We start from the raw sequence: 12,169 nt of genomic DNA on the forward strand, positions 1-12,169 counted from the left end.
GCTTTGCAAAAGGTAAGTAGAGAATGGTGTCAGGAAAGAGACTAAAATAAGAGAAAATAGGAAAATGAGAAAATAAAAACAACTACTAGAATTATAGAATGCATAAGCCCCATACTACACCATGGTCACTGAGTTTCACACTAAGGATTGTTTAAGGATTTCTGCTGAAACTGTGCTATCAAAATCCATGAAGCCTTGATGTGCCATTGATGCATAGTGATGTGTATCTTTGTAGGATAAAGCTGCATGTAACCAGACTGAAAAGTGCCTTGCCTACAAGCAGATATATTTCCATGGTATGATCCCAAATCCAGCTCAAGGGTTCAAAGCAACCTTTGGGTGCCTCCTAAAGAATATCACTGTTCTATCTGTCTTTGGCTATTAAATTACAGATTTTTGACAAATATATGTCTGAGGATTCTTAAAAAATAACTACACCTCTGTAACTCATATATTTGTTTGGCAGATACAGTTTAACAAGTCTGTATGATTTTACTCTTGTAGGAGTAAAAGGCTGTGTGAAAATCCTATGCATATTCTTAATCCTTTTAATGACATCAAAAATTATATTCATGTTAATTTTCCAGTAGAGTTTTTCTTCAAGTTATATGGAGATAGAGCAATCCAAATTAATGCACTCAACAAATTCCCTTTCAAATTCCTACGGTGTGGATACCAAGCAGGTGCTTTGAAAAACAAATCTCCAAATATTCCAAATTCTCCAGAGCTGGATTTGCATTGAGGGACCCTGCTGCTAGCAATACCACGTTAAGCCCTATGGTATATTGTATAGCTTGTGATGCTTTTGCCATGGATTATTGACTGGGTGCTGCAGTCAGCGGAGTTTTAGTGATTCTGCTCCTGCCTTCGGTTACAGCTGTCCGCAGACATGCGGGGATTTGCTCCAACCATCCCAGGGCAACTCTGTTTTCCAAAGCATTAATCGTTGCAGAAGAGCAAGGAGAAAAATTGAAGTCCTGTGGGCATTTGAAATAGTTCAGCCCCACTGTAAACTGTGAAGGCAGCCAAGCTTTATGTGTTATGAGACAAATAGAAAATGTTTGAATAGAGTGTGTAGGAAGAGGGAAGTAGATTGAAAGCCACTGACAGCACACAGCACCTTTTTCCAGAGTGCTGACTAGCAGCTTGTGTTTAGACAGTAATTTGGGGCTGAGAGGATACTTTAGATCTGCTCCAACCCAGCTCTGAGGATTGTGGGGTGGAGGATTTCCTTACTGACTGCATTGATGGCTCTGCTGATTTCCAGCAGTGGTAATTTCATAGGCTTGGGGACTTTCAGAGACCCATGGATACCAGGCTTAAGATAACAGAGATCTTGGCTTATTTTTCCTTGAAATATAGGTTCATTAATTTCCATGCTCCTACAAATGGGGGTCATTTTAGGTATGTTGCCTCACCCTTGAAGACCCTTGGCAGGTACTGCTAGTTTGTTGTTTGGAAAATGCCTTCTAACACAAGTTTAGACAGATAAATTAAATAATGTAAAAAACTCACCTGAAACTGCTACTTGCACCTGTATATGCTTTAGATGACCCCAGAACAACAGTGCTACTTACAAATCACTAATGTCTAACATCTCCCAAATAATGGGTAACTGTTTTGATTTTAAAGATGTTGTATCCCAAAAAATCCCAAGCAAACCATGATGTAAAAAACACACAAACCTGCAAAAACATAAACCTCAAGTGGGAGTGGTTTCTAAAGTAAAAATGGATGGGAGTTTTTGAGCATGGGTAAGAATAAGGAATGTGTTCAGAGCTGATGAACCTTGTGAGAAGAAGCAGACAAAAACTTAAAAAACATCTATCAGAACTTTGAGGAACTTTGGGTTGTCTAATACATAAAACAAAATAAAAACAACACCCCACAAAAAAAAAAAACAAACCAAAACAAACCCAAAAAACCACCCCCCGCCCACAAAAAACCAACCAACCAAAAAACAACCAAAAAAACCCCCTCAATGAGAAAACAAACAAACAAAAAACAAAAACCACAAAAACCCCACAAACAAACAAACAAAACCACCAAGCAAACAAACAAAAAAAACCCAAACCAAGCTGAAACAGAAAAGGAAAAGTATGGTGTAGTTCAGATATAGTTGCCCTGAAACTCTGGATGTTAGAAATCACAGAGGAATACAGACAGACACAATTCAGCTTAAAAGGAATTACCCTTATTCATATAAATGCTGTAGAAAGTTTTCATTAAAAGCAACAAAATATTATGATAACTCTACTATTATGACCAAAATTACTTTCTTAATCTACACCACATAAGGTTTCAGCAAACCCATTTATTTTTATCTGCTCTTTTGCTGTTTCAAGAAAAAACCAGGAAGATTGGTTATAGTTTTCTCTCATTTTAGACAAATGCAGTCCTGATGGCTGTGTCCTGAAGGGAAGAGCTGCCTTCTTGCCAGAAGAGGAGAACTGTTAATATCTGGCAACAGGAGAGGAACAAAGGGATGGCTCTGAGACACAGTTTGCTGCTGGTGTACAAGGTGAGGTATTTCTCTTTGTAATAAGCAGATGCATCATAACGTGAGTGAAATTTTGCAGTTGCAATCCTGAGCGGACATGAGGGCAAATCAGCTCAGGTAAGTGTGATGCAGATGAAGACTGACAAGGCAGAATAGGAAGGATTTACCTTCCTTTGACCAGCAAAGACCCCTGTGCAGCCCTGTGTGCTGCTGGAAAGCAGAGGGAACTGAGGAGCAAGTGCCTGCAGCAGTGATTACTCAGGTGAGCTTGGAACTGCAAATACCAATTGGAGTAAGAGGGTGGCCGAGCCAAGTGGCTAAAGCCAACAGAGATGGCAAATAATGATCAGCTTTGGACCCATGGAGCCTCAGAAGCTGTGGGCCTTATTCCTCATCAGTGCAGGGAACACATTCCCCAACCCAGCTGCTGTAACCTGCAAGCCTGAGGTGTTACCCCAGGGTGAGAATAACAGCCACAGGGCCCTGCACAAGAGATGAAGGAAAAGGACTATACATTATATGCTTACACTTCTGGAAAGAAGTGGTTATGTATTAAATACCTCCCTTCTCCCTCACTGCTTCTTCCTTCCTGATTCAGTGAAATATTTTTCTAATATTTAAGTTCTTCTGCCATTTGCAAATGGGAATAATTAGTTCACTTAGTTTTATATTTTCAAGTTCCAGGGTATAAATTTAAGCTGGTGTTTATTAGAAACTTCTGAACTTAGAACTCATATATTTTGCTGTCAGTAAAAACCTGACAGAATGGTTATATTTCCCTATCTTCATAAACATGGTATTTCCTAAAATATGTTGCAGTTAACTTTTGATACTTAGCTCTCATAAATACTCAGAAATGTTTGAGAAATTCCATATGCTGCCATATACTTCCATATACTGCAACACATTGTTGAGTCTTCAGATTTATTCTTAAATTATATGTGCTGATACCTCTCCTCTAACTACAGCTTAAGCACTTGCTCTAGCTGTTTCTAACAGGTACAAGGTCATCAATTGCCTCACTCTTGTTCACAGCATGCAAAATTATGTTGAGTATGCCTCTGCCATACGCAAAAGAGTGGCTTATCTTTCAGTGGAGATTTTATAATGCTTAAAATGGGGCACCAGAAGTGATTGGCAACCTGAGATTAATTTTTGTGAGCAGGCTACATTTCTCCCGTCTACTTTCCTCTGGGATCAGGTATGCAATTGGTAAAGGTGCTTGTAATACACCTTCCTTATTCTAAGTGAGGGTGCTTGGCAGGATATTCTTCACAGGGGTCTCTGATGGCTTTGAGATGCTTTCTTGCTCTTACTCTAAAATGTTCTGGAGTTATTAATTTTGAGCCATAAGGCTTGGCTCGTTTGTTCTGATTTTTCTTTAAAGAGGGGAAGGAATCATGAAATACAGGCTTCTCTGTGTACCCTGCATACTAGTTATTGTTCGTGGGAGAAATTAATTAGACTTAATTTTCATTTTTGCAATCTGAAATGGCTGATAGGACATGGTAGTTACGCTCCTTAACCTATGCTAAATTTCAAAAAATAGGAGAAGAAAACCTGCAATTTAACAGAACTTACTGGTAGTTCAGGTATTATTTTAAAAAGATACTACACCTACTATTGACATAACTTACTTTTATTTTTCATTTAAATATGCATGACTTGCTGCATTAGTAATGCATGAAAATACACCTTGGTCTTTCTTAGAAAGGTAAAGTTTCTCTTAGCACTCCTATCTATAGTCTCCGCCTACTTTATGTTTGAATCCCAACATATAAGTCTCATGGTGTGGTTTTTTCAGCGATCATCAAGATAATAATTTGTAAACTCTACTTCTGTAGGCCTCTACCATGCACTAATCTCTCAGTGGAAATACTTGTCTGTTATTTAGCTTACCATACTTTTCTAGATCACTTTCCAAAGTCAAACTCTCTAAGTAATCAACTGTTACTTCCAGTAATACAAAAATAGCATATCATTACCATTTAGCACCAATTGCAAGGATTTAATTTTAAACCATTTTTCCTTTCTCTGCTGAAGAAATGCCTCAGCAATAATTTTTAACCTTTCATCAGCATAATTGCTAAATAATTAACAATGGTTAAATTATGAGAACCTGAGAGATTTGAAATTTATTATTGAAGTATGTATTTCACCAAAGCAATGACCTATATGCATCTGCTTCAAAATAAAAGCAAACTATAATTACTAGCAGCAGCACAAAGTCTTTTTATGTACCAGATCTTCTGATATATGTATTTATTTCTAAGTCACAGCTATGCCTTTGGTCGTATGTTAGGGCATAAAGACCCATCTCACTGGCTGTGTGCTGAGGCTGAGCTCTCCTTCTCCAAGGTTATCTCATAATGCTTTGCAATGCCTTCATTTCCATTAATACAAATTAGATATTCCACAGAATAAGCCATGGAAAATAATGTAAAGGCTCTATAATACCTTTCTATTTTTATAGCAGATATTATTTCCTTTCTTCTGTTAGCTGAACTGATTTGCATGTGCATGCTGAGCTTTTCTTCAGTTTCTCCAGAGTTCTGAATGAGTTCCATGTGCTGATTTTGGATATGTCTTTTATACACCATTTAGGAGCTGGCAGTCGTCAGTCTCTCCATCCTGTCCCGGCTCTGTGAGTCATCGGGATTTACTCACCTTCCCTTGCCTCCGAACTTGGGTTAAAAACGGCACACAGTCTGGTGGCATTCTGATGACCCACTAATCTTCCAACAACATGTGGGCCCTTATGTCCCCTCCTGCCCTCTGTTCCAGGCACTCCCATTCATTCTCCAATCACCACAATCTTAACATTTCTACTGCAACTCTGTGCAACATGGGGAGGAACAGGAGGTATTTGCTGGTGGGGGTAGGAGAAACCACGGGAGCATGAGTGTACAGCATGAATCTTTTAGAAGCCTGGCTGATCCCTAAATGATTTAGTTTTTCAGGTCCTTCTCAAGTTCATCCTCTTAGTAAATGTTTGTCTTCCAAGCAGTTTTTGGTAAAATCATGGAAAGTTCACAGTGACTTTCAATCACCATTCTGAGAGTGTGGACATATCTCATATCTAATCACATACTTGCATCTCCCCTGTCCACAATATTCTTTTCATCCTGGTGGTGAATGTGACTCTGCAGCTGTAACTACCCTTTGAATTGCAGTTCCTAATTTCAGTTTCAACCAAGCATCTCAATATCCAGTTCTTTCTTTCTGCATTCTTTCATCTATCGTAGTGCCACTCATATTCAGACAATTTTTTTTTTTTTTATTCCTGGGGTTTTAGGGGAAGTAGTGGCAGAAAGCTTGTTTTGTTTTGTTTTTCTGTTAGAGGTTCCAAGGACACAGACTGCTGAACTCTCAGTAGTGTCTATACAATTCTAATGACCCTTCACTCCTGTCGCTTTATTTATGCCTTTGAGCTGTTTAAATCAGAGGCACCTGGATGGAAATAAAGTGAAGTGGCTGCCTGAGTGTTTCTGCAAATAAAAGTAATGTGTCTGGTGCTTCAACTAAATCCCCACCACTTCCTCCCAGAGTATTTAGCACAAGGGTGTTCAGCAGGCTTTGGCTTTGTTGAACACCTGCTCAGAAAATCTGCTGACTACCAGAGGCCCCAGGAGCACAGCAGCCCCTTCATGCTTGCTTTTGAAAATGTTGGTTTAACACCAGCACAGCACTGCGATCCTCTCTGACAAAGTCCTCTAAATGCAAATTTTAATCAATGCCATTTCCTCATAAATCAGTGCCTCTAGCTTTCTAATTATCAGCACCAGCTCTGAATTGTCATTATACTTCTCATATTGATGTCCAGATTGAAAGTGATATCTTCCTGTGCTGCACAGGAAAGGATTATCACTTAGCTGCTCTATCAGGCATCTGAGCATAGGATATGAAGCTGATTAGCACACCTTCCTCTCTTCTGTACACAAGGTTCCACCACTGCATATTTCCTGCTATAAAGCTACTTATTCTTTTATTCCTCTTTTGAAACAACCCAAATAAACAAAATCTTTGTTATGCTTGTGCAGTACTCTCATTTACACCTATTTTTAAGCAATTTCAGAATTAAAGTTGAACCAACATCAGCCTTATTTTATTGTGCAATTCACAAATAATATGGACATAATTTCTGTTTCCCTTTCCTCCTGTGCTAACATTTCTGCAGCCTCCTACTTTTTCTGAGCAACTGAAAACCTCTAGATCAATAAAAAGAAAGTAATTTTTTTCTGGAATGGCATACAGATCCCTAAGCTTTCAAAACCACTATGAAATAATTCCTCTCTCCTGCAAAAAATACATGAAATTTGTTGGCAAGAAAGGGCATGCACTGTTTCATGTATAGCTAGAATTAAAAAAAAAGTATTATTTCTATATTATTATTATTATTTGGAAGATAATTGTGTGCATCCTGTTTTCATTACCAATAAAAGGAGCTGCTTTATTGATTTAATTATGTAAAAATAAAATGCTTCTATTAGGTTGTTTAGTTTTCTTATGATTGGATGTAACCTGGTTATAACTATTATATATATATATTATTGCTGGTGTTTATTTTTAATATAATAATGAAAATGAGAATATGATCTTATTAAAAAGTACAATCCTTTTTCTGCAAGAAATGGTAAATATTTTGCATCTTTTATAAAATTTTTTTCCAATTCTTTTAATGGAGAGTCTTAAATGGATTTTTGCAAGGTGTGAGAAAGATCTATCCTTTAGCATTTAAACCTGAAATTAGAAATGGAGATTATATTTTAAAAGATTATATAGTGATTCAGCACTCAGGATACGGTAGTTTATTAACAATTTTTGGAGCCATGCTCTGCCTGGGAAGCCTAAAAAAGTAATTTAAAAAATGTATGGCGCCCACTGATAAAAATAAAGATATTAGTGAATATGCAGAATAGAAAAACTTTAAATGTATTCAAGGGGGGAAATTTGAAGGCATAATCTGGATTAAACCCAAATACAATATTTTATTTACCAAGTACAACACAAAAATGTTTAGGGTTTCATTTGTTTTCTGTTTTGCTTTGCTGCAGATTAACTGCTGTGAATGTTCCAAATTGCATATCCATGTCCTGCTCCCTGTGAGGAGCAGAGAAATACCATGCATTTTCAATTGTGATTCACTGGCTCTGGGAAGTAAACTGCCTTGGGTTAGAACAACCTGAATGTGGACTCAAATGAACACTTTACCGAACAGAGGTACCCAAAGACAGGTTTGTTGGTTTGACTCATCTTTCATTCAGCTCATTGTACTGTTCCAAAAGACCACTGATAAATGGAAATCTGCTTTTAAGTATTTAATATTATTTATCTACTTATATGGTTTATAGGTGATCTAAAGTTCAAACCTTCCAGAGGAGCTACAGAAATATTTGAGATGAACAGGGCTCCTTGTCACCAGAGGCAACCTACACAAGATTTGCACTCTGGTGCAAAAAGTATGTCTATTTCTGCAGATATTTTACTGAAACAAGCAACTTCATATACATGAGTAGTCAACTTCAAACAAGAGCACTAATTGTACTGATGGAGCTTAGCAGGACTGAACCAAGAATTATGAAAAGACTTTTCTTCCCATTCTATCAAAAATATTTTAATTTCTTACAATGGGTTGTAAATTAAAAAGAATGAAGGAAGGAGTTGTACATAACTTCCAGGATAATGTTTGTGCAACTGAGAAATTCTGGTTGATGTCAAAACATTTCTGTCTTACTCAGTATCACATCATAGATGTAACCTGCCGCATTCTGACAGAGGCTGACATGTTCAAAAACTGGAATACTGGAGGACTCCTGAACTTTGCTGTCACATCAAGGGGAAGCCATTTGAAGAATGGCACAGAAGCAGCTTAGAAAACCTTGGCTAATCAAATTTGTCAGACAGCAGGAAAATGAAGAGAAGGATTGATACCAGGAAAGGCATAATGGACCGATTGAGTACTGTGAGGGAAGGGCATGTATGACTAAATAGGAAGGATTTACTTTTTAACTCAGGCTAGAGTTTGATGAAAATTTCCTTTGATGGAGTGCTGGATAAATCAACTTTGCAGGGAGGGAAAGAAGCTGGTTCTGATCTTAGTTGTTCCTCCAGCCTGGCTTACTGTGTGACAGCACAAATTAAAATGCACAACAAAAGGCAGTGGGAGGACGGGCAGGTGAAGGTGAAGTTAGGGCTTATCAAAGTCTGTCTGAGATGGCCCATACGGAGGAGAGCCTGTTTGAAAAGACATGTACCAACAGAGGCATGGGTAGGCAGAACGGGTTCATTGAGAGCCCTTGGAGCTAAACCCAGAGCGTGCCTGGTAGGAGGGAAAGGTGGGGAGAAAACCTAAATAGAGAAATGCATAACGAAGCTTCTACTGTTAGCAGGAGACAAAGCTGAGCAGGCTGCCGGCTTCCCTTATGGCACAACACTGAAATGCAGACTACAGGTACTGAGCAGGCCAGCAAGCCTGAGTACAGAAAAGGACTTCACTTGAGCTAGAGAGAGTGCTGAGGAAGTTTTATAGAAGAGTTGGCACTAGCACTGGTGGCAACAACCGGCAGGCATAAGGACCTCTTTCTGTGAGGGCTTGTAGGTGGCCAGTCAATGAAAATATCTGGGATTTGTTTATCCTATAGAAGGTTTAAAAACATGCTGGTTTGGAATGCACATGCTTAGCATGCTCATGAATTTTAGGAAGGAAAGTTCATCAGGACAATTTGCTGCTATGTCAGGTTAAAGAAAACTGAAAGTTTAATTCACAGTACATTTTATTTTCAATCTGCTCACTGGTACATGGGAAGAATACGAGGGATTTTAAATATCTTTTCTTTAGAAAGGATCATTTGTTGATACAAAATTTGCTATGATTCTCTAAGGGAAGGTTTTTTATCTTTTTTTTACATGTAGAAATGTAAATTTTCACATTTTGCGAAATTTTATGTAGAGTAACTTAGTATATGATAATATTCTTTAACTATATTTGTTTTTATCAAAGGTTTTCAGTATTACCTTATTAAGTAAAAGTTGTTGCATGATTTTGCTAATCTCTGCCCTATTTTTCCTCTCTCAGTATGAGCTGTTCTGAAATTATGTTCATGTACTAGGAGACAAAGTGCCAAGTACTTAATTTAGTACTCAGCAGTTACATCCAAATTTCAGTTGTTGTATAACACCAAATACTGTAAAGATGACAAGCTCAAGAAATACTTGCCTCAGACTGGAAAATTATCAGCACTTTGGATTAGACAGTATTATGCAAATTCCATTTAAATGGCACTTTATTCTCAAGGTGGCCTGAATGACTTTAACAACCTGTTTGTAATGTGTGTGACCTCTGTGACTAAGATAACTATTGTAGCCTGATTGCCCACAATTGTGCAGAAAAAAGATCCAGGAAGAGTTTTACAAACTACTTGTGAACTATGCAAAAAATAAAAAAAAAACAAGGACCAATCAGTAGGATTTAAAAACACTTCTGTGGATTAGAAACATGTACTGTGATTAGGCTCCCAGGCTTTAGGATGTGTTTGACAATCCTTGCCATGCTGACAAAGATTTCAGAAATAATTTATGTTAAGGACAAATATACTTCATTATATTTGAAATGACCCTTTCAAAATGCATTAAAGTAAAGCTTGTACACAAAAGTTTTGATAGAGCAGTGAGAAATATTCTCCACACAATTCAAGATGTTTTATTTTTTAATTATAGCTACAGATGTCATTACTTTCTTTGGAAAAATGGATTTTCAGCCATGATATTCTCTCTGTCTTGAAGAGAATTTCTGACTCTGGGTGAACAATGAATACTGAGTAATTGAACATGAAATAATACAGAATCTCTATAAAATAAGCTCTTTTTGTCTCAAAGAGTTACAATTTAAAGCTTCTACATGAACATAATAAACTATGAAGTCAGGTAGCTCTAAGGACATGTATGCAGATACAAAGAATTTCAACCAGCTCAGCCACTCACTCCTAAAAATTACTTTTCTCTGAAAGCGAAGAGCTCTGCCTCTCATTGTCTCTAACAGTAGTTCATATTATTTATCCTCTTTCAATTCACTTTTGCTAACAATGGTTGTGATTAGTGTTAGTGTACAACCTAACTGTAATGTAAGAAATTCAAGCCATATGAATAGGAACCTATGCAGACCTTTACTTATTTGTGTAAATGAATATTTTTTGTCAACATAGAAAGATAATTTATTTAGACTTAGAGAAAAGGCTATTATTGGGAAACTCCTTTCAATTTATCCTCAGTCCAAACACACCCTTTATGGCCCTCTGGAAGAGAAGAGGTTTTTTTCTCAAGAAGATGCTTGGTAACATCACCATGTCAGAACTGTGCTAGAATGTAGAAATACGCAATAATGGGAAATGCACACAAAAACTGTAAAGCTGTCTTTGCCCTCCCCTTTTCTAAGACCACACAAAGTAACAGCTACAGTACAGGACACCCATTTCTCAATCCCTGACTGATATTGCCATCTAACCTCTTTTATGCTGTGAACATTTTGCTAATAGTTAATTTTGAAGCTGGAAATGAAATGTAAATCTAATGTAAGAAAAAATGGTGGTGGTACCGAGTGTGGCTGCCTCTGCAGTGCTAATACACTCCATGGCTGAAGAGCAAGGGAGTTGCAGGGAGATGATAATCAAGTCTCATTAGAAAAATTCCATTCTTTCCTTTTTTGGGTGCAAGAAGAAGAAAGCATTAGGGAGCTGCAAACATGGTTCCAGCAGAATATTAGGTGATTTGTAGAATTCAGAATGTCATTGACCATCAGCTTGCTCTCTGTGTTACTTCTAAAGTTAGCATTTCAGAGTCATGTTTTCTGAGAGCTGTTATGCCTCATTGTGATAACTAGTATGGTTAACTAGTATAACTAGTACGGTACAGTTCCTTTTCTTCAGCAAACATCAGCAGTAATCCCTGATCAGACTGAGCCATCAGGAGGCAGAGTATGCTGCAGACATCCCACCAAACCTGCTCAGTGGTATGGTACATGCACCTAACAGAACAAGAAAGTCAGTCCTCATGTGCTTCCCCTGTGGCCACAAACATAACCTGAGACATGCCCATCTCCATTCTGCTGCTGTGTTCCTTCTGACTGAAGCTACAGGATCAAGATCCCTCCCCTTGTATCTCAGGTCATGTTTGTGGCCACAGGGGAAGGACATCACAACCAACTTTCTTGTTCTGTTAGGTGCTGTGCAGAAAGGAAGGCATTCCCCCTTGTATCAAAAATGCTCAGGGTCTACTGCCAGCCATAAACCATTTTCTCTTCACAAAACGAAATAAATTTGTAAAGAAACCATGTTCATATTGAAGAAATCTGAGCAGCAAAATACTAACCACAGATAGCTTTGCTTCCTTTTAAATATTTCTCAGCAAACATAGCCTTTAGGCTTTTATTTTGTTTTAATTTTATTCAAGAATGATCAAGTTATGAAGACTATATTTCACAGAAAATAAAAAGCAATTAAAAAAAGTAATAAAAGTCACTGCCGAGTTTGCTCCAGGAAGCACAATCCAACAGCCTCTAGTACTTGGAAGAACATGATGAAATCAGGGTATACTTTATTGTTTCTACCTGAGCATTAAGAAGCACATGAAAAAAACCCACAAAACATTCCAGATTCTTCAGAATCTTGCAAAGTT

This window comes from Chamaea fasciata, unplaced genomic scaffold (assembly GCF_029207755.1).
Source record: "Chamaea fasciata isolate MVZ Bird 193981 ecotype frontalis unplaced genomic scaffold, bChaFas1.0.hap1 SCAF_8, whole genome shotgun sequence".
Classification (NCBI taxonomy): Eukaryota; Metazoa; Chordata; class Aves; order Passeriformes; family Sylviidae; genus Chamaea; species Chamaea fasciata.